We start from the raw sequence: 15784 nt of genomic DNA on the forward strand, positions 1-15784 counted from the left end.
TGTATTCAGATACCATCAGCCCCATCTTTGGATTGCATTCTTCATCATAATTCCATCAGAGAAGTTGCTTCAATATTTTTTTCCCACAGTTACTATTGTTGTCTGCATTTTCCTCCATTCCATTCCTCCCCACTCTTCTCTATTCTATTCTCTCTCTCCTTCCACCCTATCTTTCCTCAAAAGTGTGTAGTATCTGACTACCCTCTCCCACAATCTTCCCTCTCTTCTGTCACCTATACTCTCTCTCCCACTCCTTTCCTCTCCTTTTCACTCAAAGGTAAGATAGATTTATCTACCATATTGAGTGTGTATGTTATTTCCTCTCTGAGTTGCTTCTGATGAGAATGAAGGTTCACTCATTCCCTATCATCTTCCCCCTTCCACTCTTTTCCATGAAATATCCTAGTCCATACTACTTATTCTTTCACTTTCTCCCAGTACATTCCTTTTTCACCCATTGATTCCTTCTTTATAATATATTATGCCTTTATATTTAGCTCCCTACTGTGTCTTGTCCATATATGCTCCTTCTAACTGCTTTAATAAATGAGAAGGTTCATGTGAGTTATGAATATTGTCTTCTCATGCAGGAATACATGCAGTTCAATATCATTAAATCTCTACAATTTGCCCTTTCTCATCCACTTTCTCTATACTTCACCTGAGTCTTGAACTTGAAGATCAAACTTTCCATTCAGTGCTGGTCATTTCAATGGGAAAGTTTGAAAGTCCCCTATTTTATTGAATGTCCATCTTTTCCCTTGAAAGAGGATGTACAGGGGGTGGCTAGGTAGTGCAGTGGATAAAGCATCAGTCCTGGAGTCAGGAGTACCTGAGTTCAAATCCAGCCTCAGACACTTAATAATTACCTAGTTACGTAGCCTTGGGCAAGCCACTTAACCCCAGTGCCTTGCAAAAAAACCAAACAAAAAAGAATGATGTTCAGTTTTGCTGGGTAGTTGATTCTCAGTTGCACTTCAAACTCTTTTGCCTTCCAGAATATCATGTTTCAAGCTCTAAGAGTCCTTAAAATAGACACTGCAAAATACTGTATAATCGTGACTGTAGCGCCATAGTAATTGAATTGTTTCTTTCTGGCTTCTTGTAATATTTTCTTTTTGACTTGGGAGTTTTGGAATTTGGCTATAATATTTCTTGGAGTTTTTATTTTGGAATCTGTTTCAGGAGCTGATTGGTAGATTCCCTAAATTTATATTTTACTCTTTGCTTCTAGGATAATTTTTCTGGATTATTTCTTGAAAAATGAAGTCTAGGCTCTTTTCCTGGTCATGACTTTCAAGTAGTCCAATAATTTTAAAATTATCTCCTGGATCTGTTTTCCAGGTCAGTTGTTTTTCCAGTGAGATAATTTACATTTTCTTCTAGCTTTTCCTTCTTTTGGTTTTGTTTTATTGTTTCTTGATTTCTCACAAAGTCATCAGCTTCCCTTAGCTCCATTATACATTTGAAGGAATTATTTTCTTCAGAGAGCCTTTTTAATCTCCTTTTCAGTCTTGGAAATTCTGTATTCTTCTACTCAATGACCTTTTAGACTTTTTTTTTCCATTTGATGTAAACTGATTTTTAAGATGTTATTTTCTACAGTATTTTTTTGTACCTCCTTCACCAAGCTGCTGACTTAGTTTTCATGCTTTTCCTGTATTGCTCTCATTTGTCTTCCCAATTTTTCTTCTCCCTCCCTTACTTGATTTTCAAAATCTTTTTTTGAGCTTTTCCATAGTTTGAAACCATTTCTTAGTTTTTTTGGAGGCTTTGGATACAGAAGCTTTATCTTTATCATCTTCTGAGTGTATATTTTCATCTTCCATGGGACCAAAGTAATTTTCTATTTTTTCCTTCTGTAGCTTGCTCATTTCTCCAGTCTCTCCCCTGATTTTTAATGTACTTCCAAAACTTTTGGGGTTTTGGGGGACCCTCCCTCCCCAGTGACCTTAATTCCTTCAAGGTCTTATGAGAGGCTCTGATTTCTCTACTGGCCTATGCTCCAGTCTGTGAATGACCACATGCACTCCCCTCTGTCCTGGAACTGTGAGGAGCATCCCTACTCCTCTAAGGGAGTATTCCATCCCAGACTATGACCTGGATCTTAGTATGGGCAAAGCAACACAGTCCTGCCCCAGAAATAGCAGAGAGACCTCTGCAATCTTTCCCAACTTTCTTACAGTCTGTGGGCTGAGTGCTCTGGGTGGCTCCACAGGTTCCTGGTGTGGGGCTTCCCTAGGCCTTTGATAGCCTGGGCTCTGTGTTCAGTCTGGTGTGGCAGAGTTTACTGACTAACCTTCCAAGATGTCCTTGGTGAGTCCTATGCTGAGAGGTCTGGAAACTGCTCCTGCTGCCATAGACCCAGGTGCCACCAGGCACCCAGGTGCCCTGTGGACTGGCCTTAGAAGGTTGGAACTGGTTGCTCCAATGTGGGGCACAGCTGTGGCCCAGGCTGTGCTACATACAGCCCTTTCCAGCCCCAGTCTGGCTGGAATAGACCTTTCCCACAGATCTTCCAAGTTGTTTTAGGCTGGAAAATTGTCTCGATCAGTTTTTCTGTGCATTCTGCCACTCTGGAATTTGGGTAGAGTCATAATTTTATGGCATTTGGAGTTCTGGAGAAGAGCTTCTGCTGCCATCTTGGCTCTACCTCCTGTGTTTGTGACTACTCTTAAAATTCTGAACCCCTGAACTCTCACCATTGCGCTTCTCATTAACAATCAGTCAATAGACTAAATTAAATTTTTAGGAAAGTCATTAGTAAGAACAGTTGATACTACTTCCTCCCACCCCCAAAGCCTGGAGGAATACTTTCCCAGAAAGTTACACAATGGTCTCTAGGAAATATAGGTTCAAATTGAGATTACAGTGGTAGTGAGGTACACATGTAAGGAACATGTGGCAAAAAAAGACAGTCTACAATTCCTGGTACTTCAGGGTTTGAAAGTCTCTTGGGGGAGTTATCGTCTGAGCCATAAGTCACTCTGCTGGTAGCTGGATTTACTTTAGAAACAAAAGAATGCATCCAATATGGTTAATGTGATCAGTTTTCATGTCTTGTTAGGAATCTCCTTAGTTTTTCTCAAACCTGGTTAGAAATGACAATTTCTGGTTATTTTAACGAGAATATAAGAACTCACCCTTCTACCTAACAAGTTGTTGCCTATATAAGAAGGTTCTCCTATGACTCATGATCCTCTATACCACATTTGATGATGATGATGATGACCTTTATTCTTGAAGAATACCATGACATCAAGAAGGTAATGCCATGTCATGTATGTGAACTAGATTTAAGTGAGGGGTGCTGTGAAAAGTCACCAGCCTCACATTCTCTTCCATAATCATCTGGGTCCAGTAGCAAGGTATGAATCAGAATGACTGGAGATTGCTCATGATTGCCATGAGAGGCAATCAGGGTTAAGTGACTTGCCCAAGCTCACACAACTAGTGTCAAGTTTCTGAAGCAAGATTTGCACTCACACAGTTAGGTAATCATTAAGTGCCTGAGGTCAGACTTGAACTCAAGGTCCTCCCTATTTTAAGCTGGTGCTCTATCCATTGCACCAGCTACTGTTCCACACTTACATTGTCCACATATATTTAATCATCTGTCAATTCTTTTAATTTCTGCCTTTACAAAATTTCTCATCTAAATATCTCTCTCCACAGTAGATATCTTCTACAGGTCCTCATCATTTCATACCTATATTTGGAAGTGGCCTTTTGGTTGATCTACCTGTACCAACTATCTAGTTTGTTTAGTTTATTCTCTACTCAATTGTGGAAGAGATCTTCCTGAAGCTCAGATCTGACCACCTTGCTCAAAAAACCACATTGGTTCCCTAATACCTGCAGGATCAAATATAAAATCATCTGTTTAGTACATAAAACCTATCACAGTCTGATTTCTTCCTACTCTTCTGGTTTTCTGTTCTTCTATCAGAGCACTCCACCTCTGGGCTTTTCCACTGATTATCCTACCTGTCTGGAATGCTTTTCCTTCTGGTGACTCTGATTTCCTTCAAAATGCAGTTCAAATGCCTCCTTTAGCAAGTGGACATTTCCAGCATCCCCATTCTCACATACCCAATACTTGCACACTCAGTAAATTTTATCTGAGATTAGTTCCTACTTATATGGCTTATATCTTTTTTCTTTTTTAAAAAACTTTATTTTTTTCCAATCATATGCAAAGGTAGTTTTCAACATTCATCCTTTTGCAAGTTTTTGAGTTCCACATTATTCTATTACGTTCCATTCCCTGCCCCCTCCCCATGGAAGCAAACAATTTGAAATAAATTGCACATGTAGAACTATGCTTAATGTATTTCTAATGGGATAAAACCATAAAAAAAGAAAGAAAAAACATAAAAGAAATTTTAAAAAGTGATGTTTTGTTTTGCATTCAGACTCCATAGTTTTGTTCATTTGTTTGTTTGGGGTTTTTTTTGGATATGGATGGCATTTTCCATAATAGGTCTCTTGGGCTTGTTCTTGATTACTGAACTGCTGAAAGGAGCTGGATCCATCACAGTTGATCATCTCACATTGTTGCTGTTAGAGGGTATAATATTCTCCTAGTTCTGCTCACTTCATTCAGCATCAGTTCATACAAATCTTTTTATTTAAGGTTTTGGCAAGGCAATGAAGGTTAAGTGACTTGCCCTAAGTTACACAGCTAGGTAATCATTAAATGTCTGAGGTCAGACATTGGAGTCAGTACTCCTGACTCCAAGGCTGGTGCTCTATCCACTGTACCACCTAGCCACTCTCCATGCAAATCTTTCTAGGCTTTTCTAAAGTCTGGTCACTCATGATTTCTTACAGAACAATAGTATTCCATAACATTCATATATGATAACTTGTTCAGTCATTTCCCAATTAATAGACATCCCTCAATTTTCAATTCTTTGCCACTATAGAACTACTATAAATATTTTTGTACAAGTGAGATTTTTTTTAATTTAAATTTATTTGTTTATTTTCATCCATATGCATATGTATATTTTTAAGTTACAAAATTTCCTTCCACTCTCCTCCCCTCAGTGGCAAACAGTCAGGTTAGCAATGTACATTACATATTTTGATAAACATTTTTACTGATTAGTAATTTTTGACATGAGGAATTAGGATTAAGGGAAAGAGATATATAAGAGATAATTATTATAAAGTGTTCATGAAATTCTGAAGGGTTGTTTCTTTTTTGTGTGTGTTTGGTTTATTTTGCTTTTATTCCTCTCCATGGGGATAATATAGTCCATAGGCAATCTAATATAGTTATCCTAGCTCTCTGGACTGCTGAGAGGAGCTACTTCGATCAAAGTTGTTCATCTCACAATGATGGTTGTTGATATGTTCATTGTTCTCTTGGTTCTACTCCCTTTGCTCAGCATCAGATCCCATAAGTCATTCCATGCTTCTCTAGGAGTCTATGGAGATCTCCATAGTTCTCTAGAGTTTATGATTTCTTATAGAACAATAGTATTCCATAGTATTCATGTACCATAGCTTGTTTAGCCATTCCCCAATTTGATGAGCATCCCCTCAATTTCCAGTTCTTTTCCACTACAGAAAGACCTGCTAGCAGGTTTTTTCTCTTTTTTTATGATCTCTTTGAGTTATAGACCTAGTATTGGTATTAATGGATCAAAGGGTACGTACAGTTTTATTGCATATGGCATATATCTTACATGTTATTTAACTTTTTATAATGTGAGCTCCTTGATGTCAGTGACCATGCTTTTGCCTTTCTTTGAATCCCCAGCACTCAGCACAATGACTAGCACATAGTAAGTGCTTAATAAATGTTCATTGATTAATTAATAAATTATTGTTGGCTTAATAACTAGATGGAAAGTTTTCTTTGATAGATATAGGTAGATATAGATCAAGATCCCCCTGATGCAAAAGTCATATGAACTGGATTGAGAAAGCAATATTAGAGTAGGACCCCTCAGATTCATGATTAATTCTTCCTAGAAGAATTTGCAATTGAAGACTATTCTTTTAAAGGAGATAAATCTAAATTGAGCTTTGGGTCATACCATGTGAATAAATAACTGGAATCACTTAACCTATTCTGGCCCAAAGTAGAATGTCTAACTTCAGGGATGTTTGCTGTGTATCTTTGATTTTTCTTTATAGTGAACCACAAAAGGATTAGTGAACAGCTTCTCTTTCCTGGGTTCTTCTTCTCTCATGGAATAGAACAGCTGGGGAAAAGAGATGGTCACTCAATTTCTCCATTGGTTGAGGCTATTAGAGAATTATGCTTCTGGTGAGTAGAGCACTGATTTCCTTCCTTCCTTCCTTCCTTCCTTCCTTCCTTCCTTCCTTCCTTCCTTCCTTCCTTCCTTCCTTCCTTCCTTCCTTCCTCCTTTCCTTTCTTCCTTCCTTCCTTCCTTCCTTCCTTCCTTCCTTCCTTCCTTCCTTCCTTCCTTCCTTCCTTCCTTCCTTCCTTCCTTCCTTCCTTCCTTCCTTCCTTCCTTCTGTCCTTTTCTTCCATTCTGGCTTCCTCTCTCTTTTCCTCCTATCTGTGTGTGTCTGTGTGTGTGTGTGTGTGTGTGTCTGTCTGTCTGTCTGTCTGTGTCTGTCTGTCCCTCCACTCGGAACTTGGAAGTTCAAGTAATCTCACAATAGAACAAAGCTTATTGAGCTGATGAAAAAGCATTGATCTGTTGCTTGTGCATTTTTGTCTAATATCATTACTAATCATCTTATTTTCATTGTACAGGAATAATTTTGGATAGGTTATAATGGTCATTACTGAGCTAAGAGTTACCCTGTAGCATATATGCTGATGATTTCCATTAAATGTTTCTTTATCTGGGAAAAAAAGTATGTAATATGTGGGGTTTGGGTTTGCAGTATTTCTGTGACCAAGACCTAAAATAGTCTCAAGAGCCTTGCTTACCCCAGAAGTTGATAGAATATGAGGGGTGCCCCTTTTCCAGTGGACTGAATATCAGTACACATCCCCAGATTTTCTCATTTTGATTATTATGAAATATCATGCAGAATTCTCATTTTATTGGAAAGTACATAGAAATCATAATGGTTTGTTTTTCAGTGAAACCATATGCATCTAAATGCACAATTTTCTCTTTAGTTTGCTGAAACTTTATTTAAAAAAAAACTTCCTGGGCTAATCACAAAGTCAAAGCAATGCACTATCCTTGAGCTGCTTCCTTCCCAGGGGAATAGTAACAATTTTCACATCATTAAATTGAGAACATGAATATTTCTGTAACTGTCCTGCCACCCTCCCCTCTTTCCATGACTATATACTTACTTGGACTGAAGGTAAAATATTAGGGAAATTTAAGGCTTACGTTTTTCCTTTTTTACCTAAGACAGTAATTGCCTATTATCTTTCTAGGTCAGAAGGGGAAAATGATATCATATAAATATAAACTAAAGTAAATATAAAGAAATATAAATTTGATTTGTCTAGCATAAGACAGATAAGATTGCATATCTTTCTGACAAATGCTATACATGCATGAAATAATCACCACTCATGTTTCTATGGATCTTCAAGTTTTCCAAAGAGTTATAGCCTCACTTGTAGAATATAAGTATTATTTCCATTTTGTGAATGAGGAAACTAAAATTCATATAGATAAGATATTTTTTCTAGACTTACATTACTAGTAAGAATCAAATTTGGGTTCTTTGATTCAAAAAGACAAAGCTTTTTTATGACTATAGTGATAAGATGCAATACCCTTCTAACAAATTTTACCTAGAATGAATGAGTGAACACTGAAAGTATTTGCTCCATTGCTGACATTCATTTACTCTTTTGCTATTCCAGATATTCCCAGAATCCTGAATGCTTCCAAGAGCCAGCACTGTATAGTGAATGAGCTTTTGACTGGCAATTAAGATACAAGGTTTGAGAGTCATTTCTAACACTTTAAGATCTTAAGCAAATTGCCTACTCCTCTGAGCCTCAGTTTCTTCATTTGCGAAAGAGGTTGATTTATAATCCTTGTAGTACTACCTACTTATATCATAGGATTATTGTGAGTAAAGTGATATGTGATTGTAACTTATTAGTCTAAAGTAGTGGAGAAATCTCAGATTGGAACTTCAAGAAAATAATTAGTTGAATTGATTGCACTCTGCCTTTACTAATTCATAGACTCATAGGCATAATTATGGAATCAATCTCAAAGTCCAGCTAGTTCAAACTCTTCTTTTACAGATAAGGAAACTAGAAGGGTTAAATGTCTTCCTTGAGGTCACATAAAGAGTAAAAATCAAAAGTAGTATTTGAATCTCTGATTCCAGCATTATTATTCTTTTCTTTGCATGATGTAATTATGAGCTTCTTTTTTTAAAAAAAAATTCAATGATAAATGTATCATTTCATTTTAGACTAAAAATCACTGGAAAATTGGACTTTGCTGAAATTTGATGTTCTGTGTTCAAGTCTCAGCAACCCAAATTATTTTATTTTAACTTTATGTTGAGCTGCTTGTTGCTGAATCACTGATACACATGGGATAAGAGACTAATTAACTGAATCTTCCTGGGGGGGGAAGGAAAGCAGTGGACCAAATTAGATACCCAACAGTTTTCCTTGATGAATCAAGTCAGTTTATGGGGTAACCAGTGCAAAGTTCAGGCAGGAGGCAAGAGGAGATCAAGGCAACTTCACAGGATTCCAGAACTGGGAGAGGAATTAGGGTCAACACTAAAGGAGGAGTAGTGGGCATTGATGAGATGATGATTTACCTCATAGGGAGTCTCTGCATGGAATACTACTTTGGCATGCTAGGTGTGCCTTCCCTTAGTCAGTAATGGTATTGACTCAGATACTGAAAACCAGTAAATTTACCAAGATAACCTCAAAACTAGGCAGAAATGTATTCTTTCCAACTTAGGTCATATATAATCTCTCATTTCTCTCTCTCTCTCTCTCTCTCTCTCTCTCTCTCTCTCTCTTTCTCTCCCTCTGTATGTATGTATATATACATATATACATATATGAATACATAGGAAAAGAATGGATTCTTACATTATACTTTCAATCAATTGCTTATGATACCTTATTATATGTGCTGACAAAGTAGTTTGCTTTTGTGGAACTCCTTTGCAAAACACTATCCAAATCTTTCTCTGTGCCAAACTGCTGTTATCTTTACTTAGCCAGTTAAGAAATTGATTCCCAGAGAAGTGACTTAATCATGGTCCCAAAGCAAGTCAAAAGCAAAGCTAGAAATAGCTCCCAGGTCAACTAATTCTGTTTGTGGTTATAGGGTCACTATATTACCTCACTGACTTTATGGTTTGGGAAGAGAGAGATTCAGCAGAACTATTGGAAATCAGCTCAGTCTTGTGAAATGATGTCTTGATGGGTTAAATAAAAGTGAATCGAAAACACATGGAACAAGCTTCCCTTGAAACATAAACCTTGTGTATAAAAATCAAGGCAAAATATGCTTATGTTGTTTGGGGTTTTCTTGGACCCTAAATGTTACAACATTGAGTGAGGCTCAAAACTGATCAGTTTCATTGTTCCTTACTCAAAATTAAAATAATTGGAAATCTACTTGGATAAAAGGCATATGGTGGGGGGACAAGTAGTCAGGGGGAAGAGTTAGGAAAGGAAAAAATAGGCCATGCTGAGGACAGCTTTCTCCGAATGATGAACTATTCTCATGCAACTTTCCTTGATTAATTTTCTGAACTAGGTACCTGGTCAGATAATAATTTTCCCAGACTTTTTGAATGCTAATTCCATTTCTGAGAGGTTCCTGGATCTTTATAGTATAAAAAAACTGTCTCAAGGATTGCTACTATTGATGACTGATAGAGTGTTAATTTCAGGTCCTTTTTTGAGAAGATTCCTTGAAAATTAACTGAAAAATTTTGAAGGAATAGATTTCTAATGGATGAATCTGTAACATAAACAAGTATGAACATGCTATTTTGGGGGTAAAGAGCACAATATTTGAGTTTTGATATCAACTCAACTTTCAATACCAGAAGTTCAAGGTGTAGGATGAATAGGATTATGACAAGTTTTCTCATTCTCTAATGCTACATGCTATTTATATACATGGCCATGAACTTTAGTGGAAAGGATTTCAATAGCCAAGTGTAGCTACAAATAAAAGAAGCTAGTCCCATAAGTCACACTGGAAAATTCAGGCCATTTTGTTAGTCACTTCTTGGATATACATGTGGATTTATAAAAAGGATGTTCAAGTCATCAATATTTGATTGTTTACTGACTATATCATGGAATTGGAGCCTTAAAATACTTTGAAAATCTTGGAGAGTGAAGTAATTTCAGTTCAAATATAACCATCATTTCTTGGATTTTCTCAAGACTTCAGAAGATGTGCTTGTCTAGCTGATCCTTGATCAATATATTCCATATGCCACTGCTATACTTTTGTACAGATAGTAGCCTTTTTTCTAGGATATACTTACTCCTTAAATGTCATGACATTGAATTCTACCCTTCCTTCTTTCCTTTAAAGCATAGTTCAGGTGTTATCTTCTGGAATTGTCCTTTCCTGATTGTTAGGATCGTTCCCTCATGGAACAAGGAAGGAAACAAGTCTTTTATTAAGTGTTTACAATTAATACCATTAATACCCTAAATGACTAAGGGCTAGGAATGTAAATACAAGCAAAAAGTCTCATATATACATTGTATTTATTTATCAGTATAAATATTTTATCTCCCTCCCCCCACTTTCCAACATACAATATGTTAATGTACTGTGTCTGAATGAAAATAAGCTTTCAGAAGATTTGTGCAGCTGTTTCCAGAGATACTTCTAGGGACTTTTAAGTTTTTGGTTCTTCCAGTGTCATGATCTAAAGAGAGATGTTTACTACTCTTCTGGCCTGTGCTCTGGCCTCCAAGTGACCACAAGTACTCTTTTTCTGCCCTGGAACTTTGAGGAGGGTCCCTGCTTCCCACACACTCTGATGTGCCAGGGCTTCTTGCCCTGGGATTCCCACCCAGAACTGCAACCTGGATCCCAATCCGTGTATGGGCCAAGCAATAGTCCTGCCTCAGTGCTAGCAAAGAGATCTCTGTAATCTCCTTCTGATCCTCTTACCATCTGTGGTGGGCTGAGAATTCTGAGACAGCTGCTACTGATGCTGTTGTTGATTCAACATCTCCCAAGGGCTGCTCCAGATTTGCTGGTGGGACCTGTAATGAACTGTGCACCTTTCTCACCCAGGTGGGACAGAACTTTCCTATGGACTTTCTAAGTTGTCTTTGGAGTCTGTGGGCTGAGAAGTCTGGAAACCATTTCTTCTATCAGTGACTGAGTTGCTTGGAAGTCTCCTTGTTTGCTGCAGCTGGTCCAGGCCGCCTGGGACTGTGTTATATTATGCTCCTCTCTCACCCTGGTGCTAGACCTTTCCTGCAGACTTTCTAAGTTGTATTGGGGGTGGAAAATTGTTTCACTTCATCTTTTTCATGGGTTCTGTCACTCTATAATTTGTTTAGAGTCAATATTTAAAGGTTTTCGGAAGGGTTTGGGGGAGAGCTCAACCCTGCTTTTTTTCTCCACCTCTAATGTTTTTCTTCAAGTTCTTATTTAAGATTTATCTGAAGACGCAAAAAAACCTAAGAATGAAACTCAAAAGAATATTCAAGGCTCCAAAGAAGCTTTCTCCTCAAACAATAAAGTGTCACTAATCCCAGTAGAAATTGGACATAATTTTTGTCAATACCATAAAATTATTGATAAATTAATTTACAAATACAATTATCAGACTCTCTCAAAAGTTATGTATACAATTTTTTTCTCAAACATTCCTTCCTAAGAGTATTTTCCTTTTTTGAAAAACATTTAAATTTACCCCAATGTAAAAAAGATAATCACTCAACTTTCATGAAGTAAATTGGTTCAAAATTTCTAAATGAGCAGATATCTATTTGACTTTAAAGCAAAAATAAATCCTTAAAACTGGAATTTATTAAAACTAAGTTGGTTTAAATTTCTTTACATATCACAAATTAATCCTCAAAGTACCATAACAAAATAAATTCTTAATTACTCATGTGGAAAAATGAAATTTGTATATATATATATATATATATATGTATATATATATATATGTATATATTATTTACCCTTATATCTCCCCTAGTATTTATGCTTATTGAATGGATGTATGTATGGATGGATGGATGAATGGATGAACAAATGAAAACTCTAAATATGAATAGAAAAATTACTAGGGTCATTACAAGTGTAAGAAAAGTGGATTTACAAAGAGTATATGAAGCAAGAGAGACATATAACTTTAAAAAAGCATAACCCTTAAGGAAATCCTTCTTTGAACTGTGTAAAGCTTTACTAATTCTAAATTTTAAGACAAAATTAAAACTTTAGTTTTCCATGTAGCCCTGAATATATTTTTCTTTGGTTCAAAGAGAAAAAAAAAGGTAAAATTCTTTTATTTTGAGAAAGAGACATGTTCAGATTTCTTAGACATTAAATGGCTCATTCAAAGCAACATTTTGATAAATTGTGTAAATGAGTGAGGAACATATGGATTAAATTTTCCATGAAATACACATGGGTTTAAAAATTAAGAGAAAAGAGTGCTTGGCAAAGCCCATTTGGGGTTTTGCCAAATGGAAAACATTTTTAAAATAGTTGAAAAATGCAATTTTATCTCAAAGTGTTGCTCTGTTCACTAGTACTTATTGATTAGATATATTTTCCTTTATTATTTACTATCTTGAATTTATTTTAGGAGTTTGTCAATACCCTAGAGAATTGTGCAATTATGTTTTCTAATGATTTTTTTGTCATTGTTGTTTCACACCAGTACAACAGCCACTGCTATGTTAATGATAAATCATTGTCCTATTCATGGGGTTTGAATTATTGAAGATATTGAAATTGTGATCTGTTATGAGGATGACTACTGGCATGAATTTCTGTTGTTGCAATGTTTGTTGAACAAATGAACGAATGAATGAAAGATTTCCAAGGATGGTGTGTTGTTGGCAAGTTAGAGGATACAGTCTCTGGAAGATGCGAAATGTGCTCAATCCTTCCACAGCAAATCATTCATACAGTCAGAAAGGAGGTGTACTTTGAAGGAAGATGAGCTGAAAGAATTGTGATCTTGTCTGGAATGAAGCAAAAAAAACTGCTAAAATCAAATAGTTTAGATGTGTGGATTCAAGGATGGATATACGGACAAATGGATGGCACATTTTTGTTTGGCAAAGAATTTCATCTGAAAACTTGAGAGAGAGAGAAAGAAGCTATTTTCCCTAAGGCTCATAAATCACAGATTTCCAACCAGACCTGGCAGTACTTTCTAGCTCTATGTGTTGAATCTATTGGAGTGAGATGACTCAATGTAATTTGCGTAATTACTTAACAGCAATCTGCAAGACATACTGTAAAAGCCATAGTTCCAAAGACAACCAACCAAATTCAGGAGAGTGGACTAAAAGTAGCCTGAAATTTGGAATTCTGGGTCATGTTTCCCCACCTTTTTTTCCTATCCCTTATATTCTTATCCTTTTGACAAGAATGCTATTTGGTCATGGAAATTATAGGAGAACATCATCTTTCTTTGTCTTAGGCCCAAGACTTCTCAAGTACAGAACTAGAAGATTTAATGAATCTTACTCTGATTATATCAAAGCCAATGACAAGAAATTTCATCTAGATCATAGACTCACATTAGCATAGGAGAGGAACTTAGAGATTCTCTACTTCTCTTTTTCTTATTTATCTTATTAGATAGCTAAATGGTACAATGATAAAGTACTGGATCTGGAATTAGGAAGATCTGAGTTAAAAATTCAAACACTTACTAGCTATGTGACCCTGGATGAGTCACTTAACCTCAGTTTTCTCATCTGTAAACTGGGGGAAGTGACAGCACCTACATCATAGACTTGTGATGATTGAATAAGATATTTGTAAATACCTAGCACATAGTCAAGTACTAAATAATGTTAGTTATTATTATTATAGAGAAAGAAACTAAAACATAGACAATTTGTGACTTACCTGAGGTCTCATAACTGAAAAGAAACTAACTCAAAATCCAGCCTTTTTCTTATTGTATCACATGGATCCTTGATCCAAATAAGCATTCATTAAGCATCTACTGTACATAAGGCTCCATGATAAATGCGAGAGATACAAAGACAAAATGAAAACATGAAATTTCGGCAACTCGATATCAATTTTTTAGCCTATAAAGATATTTCTTTAGTATAAAAAGTGAGATTTATTTTTTTTTTGCCTTGCTTTTTTTTAATATGTGGCATTTTAAATGTTGAGAATGAAGTGTTTTGTTTCAAATGCATCTAAATTCCCAAGAAGAATAGTGCTATTCAAAGGACAACATTGCTCTCTGGTCTCATATCCAAAACTATAGTTCATATAATTGATTTTACTTTGCTGTTATAAAATATTGTAGGTAAATTTTTTTCTAAGTATCCAAATATAGGCACTGAAATAGAAACCTAGTTGAAGTTCTCAAAGCTTCCTTTATGTTTCTTTTTGTGTTTTAATATACTCTCAACATAACAAAAAAAAATGCTAAAATATAAAAGAAGTAATTTTGTGATATTTTATTCAATTTACCTAGGAAATTGAATTATTAGTATTTTAGAACTAAGTGTGGTGCAATTCCATTCAATTAATCAACCCACAAGTATTTATTATGTGCCTACCATGTGTGAGCTTTAGGACAGCTGGGTGGTACAATGGATAGACTGCCAAACCTGGACTCAGAAAGAGCAGAGTTCAAATGTGACTTCAGACACTTACTGTGATTCTAGGCAGATCATTTAATCCCTTTTGCCTCAGTTTCCTCATCTGTTATAGAAATATATCTATATTGTTGTTTGTTGTTTGTTCTCTAAGAGAACCAATGACATCAGGAAGGTGATGCCTTGACTTGCATGTGAGGCAAAAATTGTGCATAGTCATTAGTCCTACTCCATCTGTAAAATGAACTACAGAAGAAAATAGCAGAACACTCTAGTACCTTTGCCAAGAATCTCAATTGGAATCACAAAGAGTTGGACACAACTGAAACAATTGAACAACAAATGTGCCTTAGTAGGTTTAAAAAAAAAACTAGCAATCCCTGTTTTCAAGGGGATAACAAATTACCATTTTAATAGGTGAAAACATCAAGGATTCTTAAATATATGCAGGATAAATGTCCAATATTTAAATACAAAATAGTTATCAGGAAAGTATTTCTACAGAAAATAGTACTTGCACTGCATCTTGAAGGAAGAAGAATTCTATAAGGTAGAGATGAGAAAAGAGTATATTCCAGGTCTGTGGAATTGCTAATGCAAAGGTTAATATAGGTGATGAAGTGCTATACATGAAGAGGAAGGTCAATTTGGACTGAAGAGCGTGAGAGAGGAAGTAATACACAATCAAGCTGGAAAGATGAGTTGAGGTCAGATTGTGAAGGACTTTCATCATACAGGTGATAATATATTTTATCCTAGAGGCAATAGAAAGCCATTTGGAATTGGTTTAGATGCAGGGGAAAGATGAAGAGAATTGTGAATGTAAAAACTGGGTGGAGATGTAAATTGACCACCACCCACTCTTGAGATGTAAATTGACTAGAAGTAGAGAATTATGATTGTAATAGAAACAGTTTGTAATCTCAAATTGTGTGGAGATCACCATTACCATTGATTGTTTTTTTTTAGGTTTTTTTTTTTTTGCCAGGCAAACGGGGTTAAGTGTTTTGCCCAAGGCCACACAGCTAGGCAATTATTAAGTGT

This window comes from Macrotis lagotis, chromosome 1, assembly GCF_037893015.1.
Source record: "Macrotis lagotis isolate mMagLag1 chromosome 1, bilby.v1.9.chrom.fasta, whole genome shotgun sequence".
In the NCBI taxonomy this organism is placed as follows: Eukaryota; Metazoa; Chordata; class Mammalia; order Peramelemorphia; family Peramelidae; genus Macrotis; species Macrotis lagotis.